Genomic DNA, 17411 nt, shown 5'->3' with positions numbered 1-17411 from the left:
GATTTTATATGGCTTGCAAACTAAAGATCATTCTCTTCAGCCAAGTACCTTAGGTATAATCTGCAAAAGTAAGGATTATGTCAAAAGAAAAGTGTTTTCTGAATCAAATGTGCCTTCGGTGCTAACTGAAAGACACCACCAGTGTCCTGACCAACAGTCAGAACAGTGGCTAACGCAGAATGTTGTTTTGGTGTAAGTGCTGCTCAAAATATTACTCAAGAAGAAATGTCAGAATACTATGCCTGAGATAATTTGCAACAAAAATGCAGATAAAACCCAACTTTTAAATGCTGGATGTTTAAAATATATACTTCATAAAAGATGTAATGATGTAAACACACCAGCATCAGCACCAGTTGAAGGGCATTTTTGCTTGAGTCTGAGGTGACTGCCCATTGATCGCATGAGAGAGAGTGCTTCTATGGAGGTTGCGATTGACAGGGATAGTAAGGGTACGAAAACTAACAATGCCGTTACCATCCTACAAAAGGTGAGCATAAAACATGGAACAAAATCTGGAATGAAAAATTTGTTCCAGTGTTAAAAAAAAAAAATACATTAAATAGATACCTGAAAAAAAGGAAAAAGAAGATTTTGCTGGCTTAGTTGCTACCATAAAGACTACAAGAGACAGAAAGACAGGGCGGGGCGGGGGGGTGTGGGTGGGGAGAGGGGGGTAAGGTGTTGGGTAGAAATGACAGTTCACATATTTTGGAAAAATGGTGAAATGCTGCTGGATACATTGTGTGAGTCTACTAAGTCAAGAAAAATACAGTTACAAACTAGTTCCAGAATGATTATTTTTCGCTTTTTTTTTTCCCCTAGAGAAATACAAGATTAGAAAGTCCACTCTTCCAAAAATATGCCTTTTAAGTGAACGCTTTCTCTGCTGAAGAAATTATTGTAGTTTATTATTTGAAAGTCTCTGCCCTTTAACCAACCTATGCTATGGAAATATTTGTAGCATTTTGTTAAGAATAATTTTACCTAACATCATGAAATATCTTGACCTATTCTGAATGCATAGGTCAGGATGCATTGTGTTCAAGCATCAGCAGCTAACTTACCAAGTCAGGTTTAGGGTTTCCTAGGCAGAAGGAGTTCCAGTTAACTTGCAGTTAAAAGAACTATATTGAATTGATACCTTTATTCACGTCTGTGATAGAACATTAACCCTAACAGGGCTTAACAGATATTTCACATCTTCAGTTAACAATTTTGCATAAAATAAATCAAAGCAAATCTGAAACAACAGAGTGAATAAAATGGTTACAGATTCATTTGGAGGTTTGAGGCAAAACCAAAGCAGTTTTCTCAACTTTGCTTTTATTTTGTATTGCAACCGGCTGTAAGCTTTGTTTCCAATTCATGTTTCAGTAATACTGCATTTATGCATAAGGGAATAGATCTAAACAAACCACCTCTTTTCAAAGATGCCAGTGATGACTTTGGTCTCTTAATTATTAAGCTTAAAAGCTTAATAGTTAATTTTAAAAAAGCTTTAATAGTAACTTTAAATTTGGAATGATTACTAGTTCCTTATTTTTGTCCACATACAACTAATCTTGACTCCTCTTAAGAGCCTCTGAAAACATTGTTGTGAACCATGGCATTAAAATGCATATTAGGAAATGATCAGTGGAGAGTTATTTCATTCACCATTAGGATAAAAGCCAGATATTGGGGGGTGAGGGGGACAAAAGGCAGGTGGTAATGTCCAAAATACTCCTCCATTCATTTCTCTCCCCCTGGAAAAAATTTTTGTTAAAACTGACTCCTTCAGATATTCTGGCTTATGCAAATCTTTATTTCCTAACTAGGGTAAATGTTTAAAAAGTAACCATGATTTATGCTTAGCTGTGTACCAAGTAGCATAGTGGGGGAATTGTTGCTCCAGTATGGAGACATTAATTAGCTGAAATAATGGTGTACTTGTAGAATGTGTGGAAGCATCCTTAATTGTCAAGTTCCTGGATGTTTACAATTAGGAGAAAGTGTTCCTTTTTCTTGTTCAGGTTTACAAGTAGAGAGGCTCTCTCCTGTCTCATATAGACGAGAGAGTTTTCTTTCTGCAAACTGCCTGAAATAAGTGACAATGAAAAACGAAGTATTACTGTAAAAGACAATCGTACAAGCCTAGCTGTTAGCGGTGGAACAGGCAAAGTTTTGTTGGCCTTTTTGGAGTGGGGAAGAGGGAAGTGGTTTCAAACCACTGACGGCCTAGAGAATGAAGATATTCTTAATCATTGCTTTGTTTAACTTCTCGTTGTCTTAAGAAAATCACACTTAATAACTTTAAAAGTGCAGTTCAATAAGAACTGCAATAAGCATGCTTCCTGCAAACTCACATGGATTTTGAGTTGAAATAAATAAATGCCATTTTGTCATACATTTTAGTTAATTGTTTTATAAATTCAGAATAGTTTTTTTTCTCTTGAATCTTTGAAATGCTTATGAAGTATCTTTTAGCACTTTGTACTATGTTGAGTAGTTTGTATTTCATGGATACTAAAATCTATATGCATGCTTTAAGGGGAAACTTGCTAGGATGGAGTAGACACTGAATTTCGTAGTTACCCTGTTCTGAGTGCTTTGAAAGTTACTGTTCAAAGAAAATTAAAGTATAGGTAACTAAGTCAGTCAATTGTTTTCTCAATCATTTGAAAGGTATTTGTTATATGCAGCCCTAATTACCTTGTTTTGATTGTCTTTGACGGCTTAATAGTACTCTTTATCTTAATATTCTATTTAGAAAAAGATAAGTAAGTTTTTCACCTTTTGCATTGTAATGGTAGCTCAGTTACATTTCTAAATGAGTAGAAATTCAAACTTTCTTGGAGGCCGGTGTCCTTACTAGCCTATTCATATTCAGCTCATTGGCTTTTACATTGTTCAGGGGTGGGAAGTTAGTTCCAGCCCTATCGGTTACTTCAATAACTGCATCTACCACTGGTGCTACTGCTTGAGTGATGATCAGTGGAGTAAAACAGAAATACCCTGTTTCTCCTTGGTTGTGGTGCAAAACACCTGTTGTACAGTCATAAAATACTTGATAAATTTATATAGCATCACGGTGGTGATGAGCCAGGAATACTGTTCTTTTTGGCAAGGGAAGTACAAACTTTAAGTTGCAGGTGCAAGATTATTCCTTGACTACAAAGTATTACCTCATTAGATCCCCTAGAGAATAATTTCTTCTATGTCATTTTTCATTTTAATAAAAAGAGGAGTAGGAGGAGAGCCATTTCATTTGCTGGTAGTAAGAAAAAGTGTTTCTAAAATGATGATGGTTCTGACATGACTCTGAGACTGGCTTCTCAGCTGATAACACTTAAAAAATCCCTAATCCCAGGAAGGGGCTTTCTATGATATGTCAAAAAGCTCTTAGGTAAAAGAGAGATGAGAGGCACCAGCCCAGATTAGGGTAGGCAAAGCTTTCAGGCATATCTCAGTGTTATTTCAGCAGAAGCAGCATTGTCTTCTTTTATTTGCTTGTCTCAAGGTAGAGATCATCTTGTCAGTGGAAAAAAAAAAGGAAGAGGGTAAAATAGCTCTCAGTAAGTACCTCTAATAAAGTTTAGTAGCGAGAAAATTAATAGCAGCAAACCGATCTTGTTTCTGTCCCCCCCTTCCCTCTCTCCATGCTTTTGCCTGAGGTTTTGGTTTCTGTTTCTTTTTGCACAAAATAGTGTCCCCACTCTATTTCAAGATCAAACAGCTGCAGCATAAGCAGGAACATCAGTAACTTGAATGATACAACTCCTTCCTCTACTGTCCTCAGCTGCAATTATTTATATTGTAATGTAGAAAGAAGTTGAAAGGTTGATGGTGTTTTTTTTTTTCCTCAGGGAGCACTCAAAGGAAGAGGGTAAGCTCAGTAAGCAAAGAAAATACCCAGCATAAACATATTAAGATTTCTGATGAAATAAAGGAAAAGAGTATTTGTACAATGTCAGGAAAGGAAGAAAGTCTTTTGGGAAAGGTAACCTGTTTGAATTGTTGTATATGTGTTTTAAAACAGATAGGATTACTCTGTTTATAACTTAAGGTATATTTGTGGGGAGGACTGATGATTTAGATTAGCAATGTTGGTAACTGTCTCTAGGGAGATTACAGATGGGTGTTTCGAGGGGAGAAGATACTGGAGTTGTTTTGAATGTGTTCTCTGCTTATCCAAAATTTAAAATATTTTGATTGCTGTATAAGACAAAATTTGCATATGAATGCATCCAATTCTGGCATGTTTAGGTGAAGTAACGTTTGCTTTCTAAGTGGATCTGATTATAACTTTTTGAAGGTGTGTCAGACTGCAACTGTGCTCCTGCATTTGATAATTTGCTTTAGATAATATGGATTTACGGTCCTTCCAGAAGATAGAAACAGGAGGAATTACTCAGAGGGATAATGATTTCCTTTTCCATTTGTGGAGAATATCTGAAAATTCTCCTTTAGTTCCTTTCCACTTTAAGGGAATATTTCTTTATCAGCTGCTGCTGTTTGAGACCTAGAATAAGGAGCACAGTGTCTAAGATGGATTGGAGAACTCTGAACCCTTCATGCAGTTTCAGTTAAGGGAAAAACTGCCACTTATATTCAATTGGTCCTGAAAAAATTTCTAAGTCAAAGAACTAACAATTAAATACTGATCAACTGTCTTGAAATTGCTGTAATACTCCCACTGTGTTCATTGGGAAACATGATTTTATTATTTTCTGGGGATTTTCATGAAACATATTGTCACATGGAAAAAAATTACAATGTGTGACTTTAACTCTAGTAGTTCAACTATGTTATACTGCTTAGAGCATTGTTGTGACTGCTGTATGTCACTGAAGCATTTGAATTCCAGCACGTTTTTCCATGAAAATGAAATTGAACTTTCAGTCTGGTGAATCCCAAATTGTGTTACCCCTGTGATTCCAGTAGTCCCTGATGATGCAGAGGTACTTCTGGGTAAAAAGGTGGGAGGAAAGTACTGAGCAGCTGTGGACAGAGAACTTAGGTAATGTTTGGTGCTAGTAGGAAGGGATGAGGAGCCAGACTTGGGTGAAAAATGAGAAGTTCTGGCAATCAGCAGGATTGGAAAGAAGTGTTTGTACATACACGAGAGAATGCAGGTGCTACTGAATTCATTGATTACATGCCGGAAGTCCTTGGGAGAAGGGGAATTTAAGACATACTTAGTCCTTCACTTGACAGCAATTTCTACTAGTACAAAGCTTTCTCCTGTCTGCATTGGAACTGAAGAGGAAAGACTGACAAAAGTAGGAGGATATCTGAAGGAGGGAGAAGAGGGACAAAGGCGGCTGTATAGGAAAACTATAGTTAGTTCTCAACTTATGGCTGCAGTGAATGACCATCAAGAGTGAAAAATCTGGTCTTACGAGTGTCATCAACATAAGTATCTTTCATATTTAGCAGTAATGTAGCACGTCAGTATCTATTGTTCATTAGTATCTGTCTTGGAAGCAGATTTCTCTTTCAAGCTAGGACCCAAGACAATGCTTTGTTCAAGGCATGAAGATTGAGAGTGTTTTAAAACCCTCAACATTTTAGCAATTATCAGGTATAATAGGAAATAAATATTTTAATTAAAAGAATTAAAGACACTAACAATTTCTTTGCTCTCTTGCTTTTTGTAAAAAAGAGAGAACTATTTTATTGTTGCAAGAAAGCAGAAGCAATTCAGTAAAATCCTTGAATGAAAGGAATGAGTTTAGCAATTTCTTTTTATCACAGAGGCTGAAAACAAGTACTCCATGTAGCGAATAATCATTGGGAATGTCTATGGTTTTTAATGGAAACTCCCCCCCCCCCCCCCCCCCCCCCAGGAAATCCATTACTTGATTACAAAATCTTTGTTTTCCTGACATTAAGCTATACTCTCAGTCCTGCTTATACGGACCTTTTTTCCTGGTAGTTGGTATCAAGGAGACCTGTCCTGATGTGTAAAATCAACAAATAATTTTAATAGGAATAATTAAAATTATTTATAATTTACTTAAAATTTAAATATTCATGTTTATAGTAATTAAGAATAGTTTTATTTCTCAGGATAACAAGCTTCACTTGCTCATGAGTATTCTCTGCTTGAAAGCAGAGATCTTGCCTCTCAGCAATTTTTGATCATCAGTCCCATTGAAAGTAAAATCTTAAATTTTGTACTTAGAGAAATAATAATTTTAAAAAATGTTTAAAGCTATACTAGTGTGCTGATAGTGATTAATATAAACATACTAATTTTACCTCTTTAAATTTTAGAAGGTAGGTATGTTTTGACACCTCCTTTATGCAAAGTGAGTTAAATCCAATGGAGAGTGCCAAGGTACAAAATTCTATGTTTTGTATCTGCCAGAAATTCCATATAAAGAATAGAAAGAAAATAACCCTACTTTCCTGAAACTTAGCTAAATTTTAAGTTTAGCACTGTGTTTGTATAATCATTTAAATGTTTTTAGATTTTTAGATTTGAAACACAGCTTTTCTTTATTATAGATCAGACTTGTGATTGGTGAGCAGATGGATATTTTAAATAATGACTTTAATCAAAAACTAGAAAGTTTAAATAGAAGAGTTGAACAAGCACAATGCAAAAAAACACATGAAGAAATAGCTAGAATGCTCCTAGTAAGTTTCTTTGCATAACTGTGTGAATATTTTGCGCGTGTATCACATATGACTATTATGCTCCCTTAGACAAAGAATCCAAAAGTATGCAATCTTTCCATCTTGTGTGACGTAAAGATAAGTTAAAAATAGTTCCATTTTTAGCCTTTGTTCACTGCAATTTTTTTCACTGTCTATTCTTCATATGATAATAATGTATAGCTTCCTTATTTCAAGTAAACTCTTAAGTGTTTCTTAACCCATGCTGTGTTTCTTTTCTGTTGCAGAAGAAAGCATCAAAACTTGAGAGACGTATTAATGCTGTGGTAGCATTTCAGGAGGAAGTGTTCTCAAAAGTGGCTGTTCATCAGGTATGATGCAGATGCATAAGCTAATATAGGCATTAATGCCTATTTGTAAACTAATAGATGACTGTGGATGTTTACACTGAAACCTGGTGACTTTGACAGCTGTGTTGCTGTTGCTTGCATTAAGAACAGAAAAGAATCTACGTAGAACTCTGAAATTGGTTGATCTTTTGAGAATTTGTTTTCAGTTTTGGACTACAACATAGTTCTTTTCAGTCATCATGATTAAACAAACTGAAAACAGGGCGTAAACACATGTGTTGACAACTTTTGGTTTGATGCTGTCCTATTGGAGAGCCATTGGAATTTTTCTAGTGAAGGTTCAGAGCTCTTTATTACAAAGTTAAAGCTTCTTACAGCATACTTGCCTCTTTGAGTTACCTTTCATCAGCCATTTAGTCCACCAGGTGCATAAGGGGCTGTGAACTGCAAGTCAAAAGCCACTACCTTAAGCAATGAAATTGAAAATATGATAGAGTAAGTGAAAATGTTAGTAACATGGCTATTAATACATGAGCATTTTTCATGGGAGGTATTGATACATTAGTACTAAAATGATAAGATTACAACTGGGGGGGGACGGGGATGACAACATTTAATTCTTATGAAGAACAGGAATTTCTCATGTCCTTAGCATGATTGTATTTTGTTGTGCTGAAATTCTTTTAGTTACTCTTATGGGAGAAGGAGTTCTGTGAACTGTCAGCCTCTTGTTTCATGATGACTGTATATTTCATGAAGAAATCTCACTTACTTTTACAGAAATGTGTTTATTTAAAAGAACTCTTTGGAGTCTAAGTCTTTTTTGTTCTTTCACATCTAAAAGTATAAAAGAATTGCACGTGACAAATATGCAATCTTGTCTTTTTGTTAAAGGCTTTCACATGTTTTACAAAATTAGTTTCATATCTTCTTGGCCTTTTCCCAAAAACTTAAACAAAGCATAAACCAGGATAAGGTCAAGTAAGATGCTTACAAGCCTCAAAATTTAAATAAATGTTTGGGGTTTTCAAAAACAAGTTAAGCTTCAAGAAAAAAAAGTGTTTTGTTACTACTGTGTATTTAATGTGATTTTCTTTTGTTGTTGGGTTTAAGTACACCTTGATTACTTTAGCACTTTTTGCAAATATGGCCAGGTTTTATGACAATATAGTATTCTTTTCATCCTTTGCCAGACAATGCTTCGAAGTGCAGACTATCAAAACACAGTACTAAGCCAGCTTGGATCCTCTGCTTTCTGTCCCAATATAAATATACCAACAAGGTCCTCAAATACACTTTTGCTATCGCCTTGCACTGGTTTCACTGCAGCACATGTTTCAGAATATGTAAGGTATGTATCTAGAGTTGAACAGTAAAATGTAGTTAATGTCCTTATATTGCTTTAAAGCATTTATGAGAAAATTTACTCCTTCTCTCAACTGTTTTATTGGCAGTTAAATTCTAATAGTTGGATTTAAACTCAGTTGTTGTTAGGTGTCCAGTGTTATTGCTGGTATCTTCAGCTTATCCATTGCAGCTGAAACTAGATGATCAATTCTTAAAGTGCTTCAAGGTCTGTTAGGGCACTGATTTCTTACTGAATGACAGGCAAAAATAAAAAATCTCTGTAAAGGTATTTTAGTTGTTGTGGAAGAAAAAAACCTTCCAGGTAACTTCTTAATAGAAAATGTAAAAAAAAGAACAACACAAATCCTATTTCCATTATTAGGACACCTCTAGTATGAGAGAAATCCAGATTCCAGAGAAATAATTTTATTTATTACAAAATTTTAAGTCAGTATATAGTAAATAACATTAAATGGAATTCTAAACAATGTTTTCTTTAAGCAATAATTCCCTAAAGTATTTTAATTTGATGTTCCTGTCAGTGTTTCACCAGTTACAATACTTTTCACATGTACATATGTTGTGTGCAACCTGCAAAAGCTCACCCCAAGTCCTCAGGTTGAAGCCATGAACATGTGCAGGCAAAAAAAAGAAGAAAGATTCAGATGGTCCCTCACAGAGCTGGCAAAGAGTTTGCGTTTATTTCTGTCCCGAGACTGAGGTTTGCACCCATCCTTTGTCACTGGTTGCATATTTCAGTGTCACCTCTGGAGCAATACTTCTCATCCACCACTTGCAGGGTCTTCCTCCTGTATGGAGGAGGCAGTGGAAAGGTTGGAGACCAAATGTCCACCATGGTCCACCAGGACCACGCATGGCTGACATTTGCATGGCTGACACCAGGTTTCTTTCTTCAGCCTTTGGGTTTTGTTGTGAAGTCAAATTTACATTGCTGAAAGCATGCACAAGATTTCTTGGCTTGCTCTGGAAGGTAGTAATCAGCATTATTTTCCAGTATGTTTACTTCAAGTTGCGGGTTTGTTTTCTTTTATTTTACAGAAAAATGTATTAATTTGTTTTTTGCTTTCTGAATATCCAAATTAATCTTTGCTTATGGCAGAAATGAAATCAGCAAAGAAAATTTGTTGGCTTATAATTGAATACGAATAAGATCCAAAATGTTAATTTGACACAGCTCAAGTAGTTTGGTTGTATGTTTCTTAATCATAACCCTTAATCAAGAACAGGATATCCAGAGGAAAGAAGAGAAGGGCTGGCATTTGTATGGTTGCAACTATCACAAAACGTGGCTAGGATTCCCTTGTTTCTTTTTGGGAAATCTTCTACAGTGAGTCTACTGTGTTAAATTGCTGTTCTTTTGATCAAAACAGATGCAGTAGATCTAATGCATCCTGGGTCCTTAAAATTTCTTCTACTTACACAATATCCTGATGGCCGGCATCAGGAAAACCCAGACAAGTGTACCACAAATACAGTGGAAATTTGCAGTGCAAATGTCAAACAAATGTCCCCTTAGTTGATCTTATCTTTTTCTCCGAGTACAATTATGCTTCATGTTTCTAGTCCCTGTAATCTTAGACAGATGTTTTATACCTCAGATCAACTGGATTAGTTTAGCCATTAATACATATATAAATTCTGTAGGAATTAATTTACCATCCACACTATAAAAATTGCTCTATTAGCATGTATACATTTCAGTATACCTAATGGCATCTATTGATATTTTTGACTATTAAGTGACCCTGGTTCTGAGGTAACAAAATCTACCTCAGTAGATCTCAAAATGTACCTCAATAGTGCCATTTGTTTTGCAGTCTGAGATCATGAAATTGCCGGGGTTTGGGTAATGTGAATAATTTATGGTTTAGAGAGCACAGAAATGTATTACAATTAATGTGTGCCCGTGTTTTCATAATGCAAACAGAGTAACTTTGTTGTTTTACTAAGATGGAAGCAAATAGGCTTTATTTCTGTAAAAGATAACCTAGAATATGAATGTTCCTGATGGATAGCATATTCCACTCTTAAACAGTAAAATGTAGCAATGCACAAGTTAGTAAGTTGAATGGATTTAAAATTTTTTCTCACTGCCATAATAAATTAAGTGGTTTATTAAAGTTTGTTTACTGTGCCATTATTTTATTGTTTTAATTATGTGTTAATCAATGAATGCAACTTTGAATGGTTGATGTATTTTTGTAGCTATTTTTAGTGCTTTTTTTTTTGAAAATAATTAATTCTTCTATATCTCCAAACAAGATTTATCTATTTTTTGTTTTATCAGTTCTGATGAAGTCATACTGGTCTCTGTCGAAGACCAAAATTCAGCAACTTCAAATACTTCAGGTACTGAAATGTAATGTTGAATCCATGCATGCTAATGAATTTACTACAGAGTATACTAACTACATCTAGAATATTGCCAACTACTCATGTCTTTTCCTTTTTAAAGTGTCATTAAAATCCAGTTGTGATTCTGAAATGCTTACAGATGTGCCAGATTTTTGTGTGTTTTTTTTTAATTGAAACATGAGCATGCTTCCACTTTATCAAGATGTCTATCGGTAGACTTGCATTATTTTTAAAATGTTTAAATTAAAACAATTAAAAGTCTAGTATGAGGTACACTAATGAAAACTTTTATACATCCAACCCACTGTTTTATTATTACAACATTCTTTTCAGGGAATAGCATAGAAAGAGGAGAGGATGAATTTAATTTTTTAAAATCAAATTATTGTAACTTAATAGGCATTTTAAAATGGTAGAAACACTACATTTTTTTACCAAGCTTGACTCTGTCATACAGATAATGTAGTGACAAAGGGAGCATTCTGAGCAGCTCTTTCCTCATTCCAATAGCAGTTGCTGCTTAAAGGAAATAAGTATCGCCGTTTAATCAAGAGTAGTACACAGTAGGCTGGCTGTCCTCTCTACCCACATATTTTCTTCATTGCAATTGGACTAATTTACTGGGGAAGAAACTTCTAGAGAAACACTAGCCCACAAAATCTTGAATAGCATCTCAGAATGCACACTTTCTCACACTGCTTCCTTCCAGAGGTGTCTTTGAGATTTAGAGCACCTCTAAGACAGTTCTGGGCAGGTTGAGTTGACTTGCTAGATAGTTGCTTCTTAGAGGCAATACTGAACATTCTTGGTGAGTCTGTCATTTCCATAAGACTATTGTCCCATGTGTTTTGGGAGGGGAGATTGGTAATACTCTGCTGCTCTGACAAGGATTAAAAAGTATTCTTGTCACAGTATAAATGAAGACTTTTAGATAAAACACATTTACATCTTTTAAACTTATGTGAAAATTGTGTTACAGCTATTCCAAATAACCAAATGTCTACACAAGCAGAAACGTCAGCAACAGTTCAGGTAAAACTAAACTAAGGTTATTTTTCATGTTTTCTTCAAATAAAACTAGTTGTTGTTGATGGTACATAGATTGCTTCAATACCCTGGATTTTGAGTTACTATTATAGGTGCTTCAATTGGGGGCAAACATAAGAACACAGAATGTAGGTATGTGGGCTGTCACACCTCTTCCTTTTATTACTGTTCTATCACCTTCTTAAAGGTGAACTTACAGGGAAAAGACTGATGTGAAAAGTGATGATGAAATGTCATGCAGCTTTTCCTCTTGGAAATGGAGACCTTGTCTCCTACAGAAACAATTAGGTTTCAGGGCACAAAAAGTTGAACAAATGAGAGGGGAAGAGATGATAGTGAATCTTGAACTGTGTTAGTTTTGTAAGCGCTTCTTCAGCTTGCTTTATTCTTCATTTTGGATAGAAGGTGAATGTTTAAAGAAAAAAAACAGGTCCGTCTCTTCCAGCATTGACAGCTTAGTCAAGCTTGCCTTTTGATCCCTTAAACAAAACTAAGCTGAGCTAATGCTTTCCCATTTGAAAGGACACGTTTGTGTTAGTATGTGTTCAGAATGCTTTTTGAGCACTTTTGTTTCTGAGTAGTCCGTCTCTGAAATTTTTTGATTGCTTGGGGAAAATAATCATAGATAAGTGCAAAAACCCAAGTCCTGAGGAGCATGTCTTTTATCATGGTAATCTATGCATCCTCAGAGAAATCTAGAGATCACAATGGGACTGAAGTGTTTTTCATAACATCTTTCTTCCCAGTGTATTAATTGAGTGCAATTACATTAGTGACAGCAGCTCAGTCAATGGGAAAAAGTTAACTGTGGGGTTTTGTCGACGGGAGGGGGGAGTAGTCAAAACTTTTGTTGGTCTAAATTTGTGTAACTGCTACAAAAACATGGTGTTTAGTGGTTTAAGTTGATCAATTAAGTAACTATTTTCCATAAGAATATCAAAGAAAAAAATTATTTTTGGTGTATCTGGTACTAGGTCTGATTGTACTAGAAAGTGTCCTCAAACAGTTAGATGACGTTCTAAATGGTTTTGTGAACCATCACGTATTGTTTTTACTTGCTTGAATTTCTGTATATATATACTATGCCTGGCTCTATAACTTTGCATTTTTACAAGAATTTTCTTTTGTTGTAAGAAATCTAAGCTAACAGATAGTGTTCCATTCTGCTAATTCTTAAGTAGTCTTGGAGATACTTGATAAAGAGAAGCCTTCCAGTGAAATTCTGTATTGTTTTATCAGAGTGAAATGAAGGAAAGAAAACTCAAAGTGATCGATCTAACAGAAGAAGAATCCCACAATTGTAGCCAAGGTAGAAGAGAAAAATATTTAAATTTACTTTTCAGCATCTCCCTAAACTTAACTATGTGACTTAATTTAGGTAACTTTAAGAAGATAATTCTGTGGAATCGTAAAACTGTATTCATTGCTGTACTGGGTTTACTGGCCAAGATTTTGGTAGTGGGGGGCTGCAGGGGTGGTTTCTGTGAAAAGGGATCAGGAGTTGGGTCAGATGGATCAGATGGATCAGATGGATCATGTTGGACAGAGCCATTTCTAGCCACCTTCAAAATGGACCTTCCTCTGGCCAAAGCTGAGTCAATCAGTAATGCTGGTGGCACCTCTGTGATAAACTATTTAAGAAAGGGTAAAAAATGCTGCACATCAGCTGCGAGAGGGAGGACTGAGAGAAATGTGAGAGAAACAACCCTGCAGACACCAAGGTCAGTGAAGGAGGGGGAGGAGGTGCTCCAGGAGCCAGAGCAGAGATTCCCCTGCAGCCTGTGAAGATGACCATGGTGAAGCAGGTTGTTCCCCTGCAGCCCACGGAGGTCCACGGTGGAGCAGATATCCACACTGCAGCCTGAGGAGGACCCCACCCTGGAGCTGCTAGATATGCCCTGAAGGAAGCTGCACCCCATGGAGAACCCACACTTGAAGCAGGCTCCTTGGCAGGAGCTGTGGCCCATGGAGAGCAGCCCATGCAGGAGCAGGTTTCCTGGTGAGACCTAAGGCCTGTGGGGGACCCACACTGGAGCAATCTGCTCCTCATGGACTGTATGTGGAGAGGACCCATGCTGGAGTAGTTTGTGAAGGAATGTATCCCGTGGGAGAGACCCCAATGCTGGAGCAGAGGAACAGCGTGAGGAGGAAGGACCAGCAAGGATGAAGGGTTACAGACTGACCACAGCCCCCAGTCACCATACCCCTGTGCTGCTTGGCAGGGGAGAGGAGGTAGAAGAATCAGGAGTGAAGTTGAGCCTGGGGAAAAAGGGAGGGTAGGGGGAAGGTGGTTTTACTTTTGTTTTTATTTCTCACTATCCTACTCTATTTTTAGTTGGCAATAAGTTAAATTAATCTTCCCCAAGTCAAGTCTGTTTTGCCCATGATGGTAATTGCTGAGTGATCTCACTGTCCTTATCTTGACCCACAAGCTTTTTCATCTTTTCTCCCTGTCTTGCTGATGAGGGGGAGTGAGAGAGCATTTTGGTAGGCACCTGAAAGCCAGCCAAGGTTAACACACCACAATTTCTCAAAAGAAAAACACTCTTGTAAACCCACCACAAGTTCTCAAAAGAAAAACACTCTTGTCAATAGCAGCTGCTTACGCATATCTCCATGATAACAGCAAATTGGTTTTGGCAATCAAAAGCAGTATTTAAAGAATTTGTCTTCTCATAACGGACGTGTGTTTATTGACTACAAATTCTGTCGATTGCTGTCACAACCCCTACTCCTACAAGGAAAAGTTATCAGTTTATAATTTGTCACTAAAACAAGCTGTTACACTGAACAGTCTTGTTAACTCCTTGGTAATAAAGCTAGTCACACCATGTGCTTGTAAAGGGTAGTGTTGAATACAAACAAAAGGGACTCCTTCATCTAGTGAAGTGGAGACTTGTTCTCAGGGTGGCAGGAGCTGTCCAGATGTGTCTTACTCATACTAAAAAGAGGCATTGCTGCCTTAGTTCCTCAGAGGCTCATGCTGAGGTAACAGATGGGATTCTAGAGGTTTGGGAGAATCAGATTACAGAATTTTGCAATAGAAGTATTGAGATTGGTATGAAAGAAACATGAATGGAAATTCGTGCATGCAGAAGTACCAGAAAAAAGAGCAAGAGAAAGAAACAGAAAAGCTCAAAAGATAGCATGGGTTGTTAGCAGAGCTTAGCATTTCATGGACCACTACCTCTGTGTATGCATTTATGTGTGCAATTTCATTCAGTGACCAGATAGCAAGAAGACAAAGAACAAACTGAAGCCATAAGATAAGATGGCAGGAAGACAAAGAGCAAGGAGAGCCATAGGTAACCTAGAAAAGGAAAAGGGGGAACAGTATCTGGCTCTGCAGGGTTTTTTTGAAGACTCACAAAGAGTGAAATAAGGTACAGAAGCAAAAGATGACATTAACTTTCCACTTTTAAAGGGGTATAAAAGACCAGTTCACCGTTACCAGCAAAAGGATCCCAGGAGTTACACTGAGGACATGATCGCTGCTGTTCCCTCATCCTCTGTTGTTGTGCACAAGTAATACTGACTGGACTATTTGGATTCCTCTCAGTGGTTGTGTTTACATGAGTGCAAGTGGGCAGAGTCAGCTTTTGTAGGAAGATAAATAAAGTATCACCTTTGCCTTCTGTATGGTCTGACACTGAGTTTTCTTACACTGATTGCTACAAAAGGACAAAGTTAAATTATACTTTATGAAAAAGAAGATGCTGTTAAAAGGTTACAAAAGCATGTATTAGGTGGACTTTTGGGGATTAATGTAAAACCACAGTCTTTGTCAGGTATGTCAGAGAAGTTCTAAATTTGATTTTTGCTTAATGAATTTCACATAAATAATCACTGTGTCCCTATTTTGATTTGCCTTTGTTTTATTTGTTTTACCTTTGGAGATGGTGTAATTTAGAAGTTCTGTCTATGAGCCTTCCTCCTTGAAGATAATTATGCATTTTAATTTTTGTCAGGGACAGTTTAAAGAAACAGATCAGTAATGATGAAATCGGATGATAATTATAAGAATTCCCTCGATATTTCATGTGTTCTTTACAACATTTACAGGGTGCTTTTACTGATCAAACTGAATTGGAAAACACTTGAAGGACAAGTGCAAACCAGGGTGGGAGGATCCTAAGCTGTTTTAGGAATAGCAGATGTATGGGTTGTGATGTCTAGACTCCTAATAATTACACAGATTAAGAATGGCTTTAGGATTAAGAGGAAATACTTGCAATCTCTATAACTACCCTTCTTTGCAAGCATGTTGGAAGAACTTCTGTTGTACACTAGTAGTCTGACATAAAAAAAATTGTTTAAAGACTCCTTGGCTCCAGTAATCTACATTGTACCTAAATGCAAGGGAAAAAGAGAAAATTTGGCATCTTCCTCTACACTGTTTGCAGGTACTTAGCTAGGTTCTCATTCTCGCTCTGAACATGTATCAAATAAGTACTTCTGGTGAAGCTAGGCCTAGGTTTTCATGGTTTTGTGTTTTATGCTAATCTTAAACTTGAGTCCTTATTCCTTGTAATCATTACTGGTTGCAAATCTTATTAGAATAATTTTTAAATCCAGTAATGTGAAAAATCTGATTTGGACAAGTGTGTTACTAAATCCATTTGATAATTACTGTACTACTTGAAATTTATTATAATTTTTATAAACTGCCCCATTGGCATTGTGCCATTCAGTTGGTTTCACGGTTTTGTTAACGGGTATATAGCATTGAGAGAAATTTGAAAGCTCTTTTGCCAGTGGAAGAAACTTGCTTCCAATTCTGTGTGGGATGAATTAATATACTTTTAGTGTCTATATGACTGAAAGATGAAAATCAGTGGTTACAAAGATTCAAGATGGACTCATTCTATTCAAGTTTCACTTAATGATAATCTAACTGGACTCAACTGAAGCAATCTTCCAGCTGCAAGAAATTCTCACTTGGTGGATTGTTCTGTAAAGAGTCTTAGCCTGAAATTAACACATCTCACAATAGGGAAAAACCCACAGCATGTAGAAAAAAATCATTTATATATGAAGTAAGGATTTTAACAAAGCTGTCTTTTGACAGGTAGAAAAATAATATTTAAAGCTTGCATCTTGTTTGCAGGCAGAACAGAAAAAGATCAGAAATATTTATCAAACAAACGATTCGAAGCCAGTGTGCCTCGATTAAGGCTTCCTAAAGCTGAGAGAAGAAACATCAAATGAGGTACTCCTTTTATTCAACTTTTGTACGGTAATAATTTTTAAATTGTGGATTTGCATATTGCAGGATGGTTTAGAACTTGATGGGAAGTTAGACTTTTTAAAGACCTTTTCAAATGGGAAAGGAACAGTGTTTAAACAGTTGGGCTTTGAAGGAGTAGACTTCTCTTTCGCCACGAGGAGGCTCTATTGTAACGATATTGGAAGAGTAAAACATTTTCTATACAAGTAAGCAACTAAGTAATGCAAGGAGATACCGTCTGTAGAAATAAACACACAAAACCCCCTAACTCCAAAACCTGTTCCAGTTGTCCTTTCCCCTTTATCTTCTTTTTCCTCTACTTAGCCTTTTTCCTTCCTTTCCCTCCCTCCCCCTCCAAATTTGTCATGCCTGTAAATGTGTGAAAACATTGTTTGCCAACAGATTTAAACTTTTACCCTATGAACTTTTAGGTTCCAAAACAGTTTAATTCTTCATTA

This window comes from Buteo buteo, chromosome 27, assembly GCF_964188355.1.
Source record: "Buteo buteo chromosome 27, bButBut1.hap1.1, whole genome shotgun sequence".
Lineage (NCBI taxonomy): Eukaryota > Metazoa > Chordata > Aves > Accipitriformes > Accipitridae > Buteo > Buteo buteo.
Note: the sequence above shows the minus strand (reverse complement) of the source record.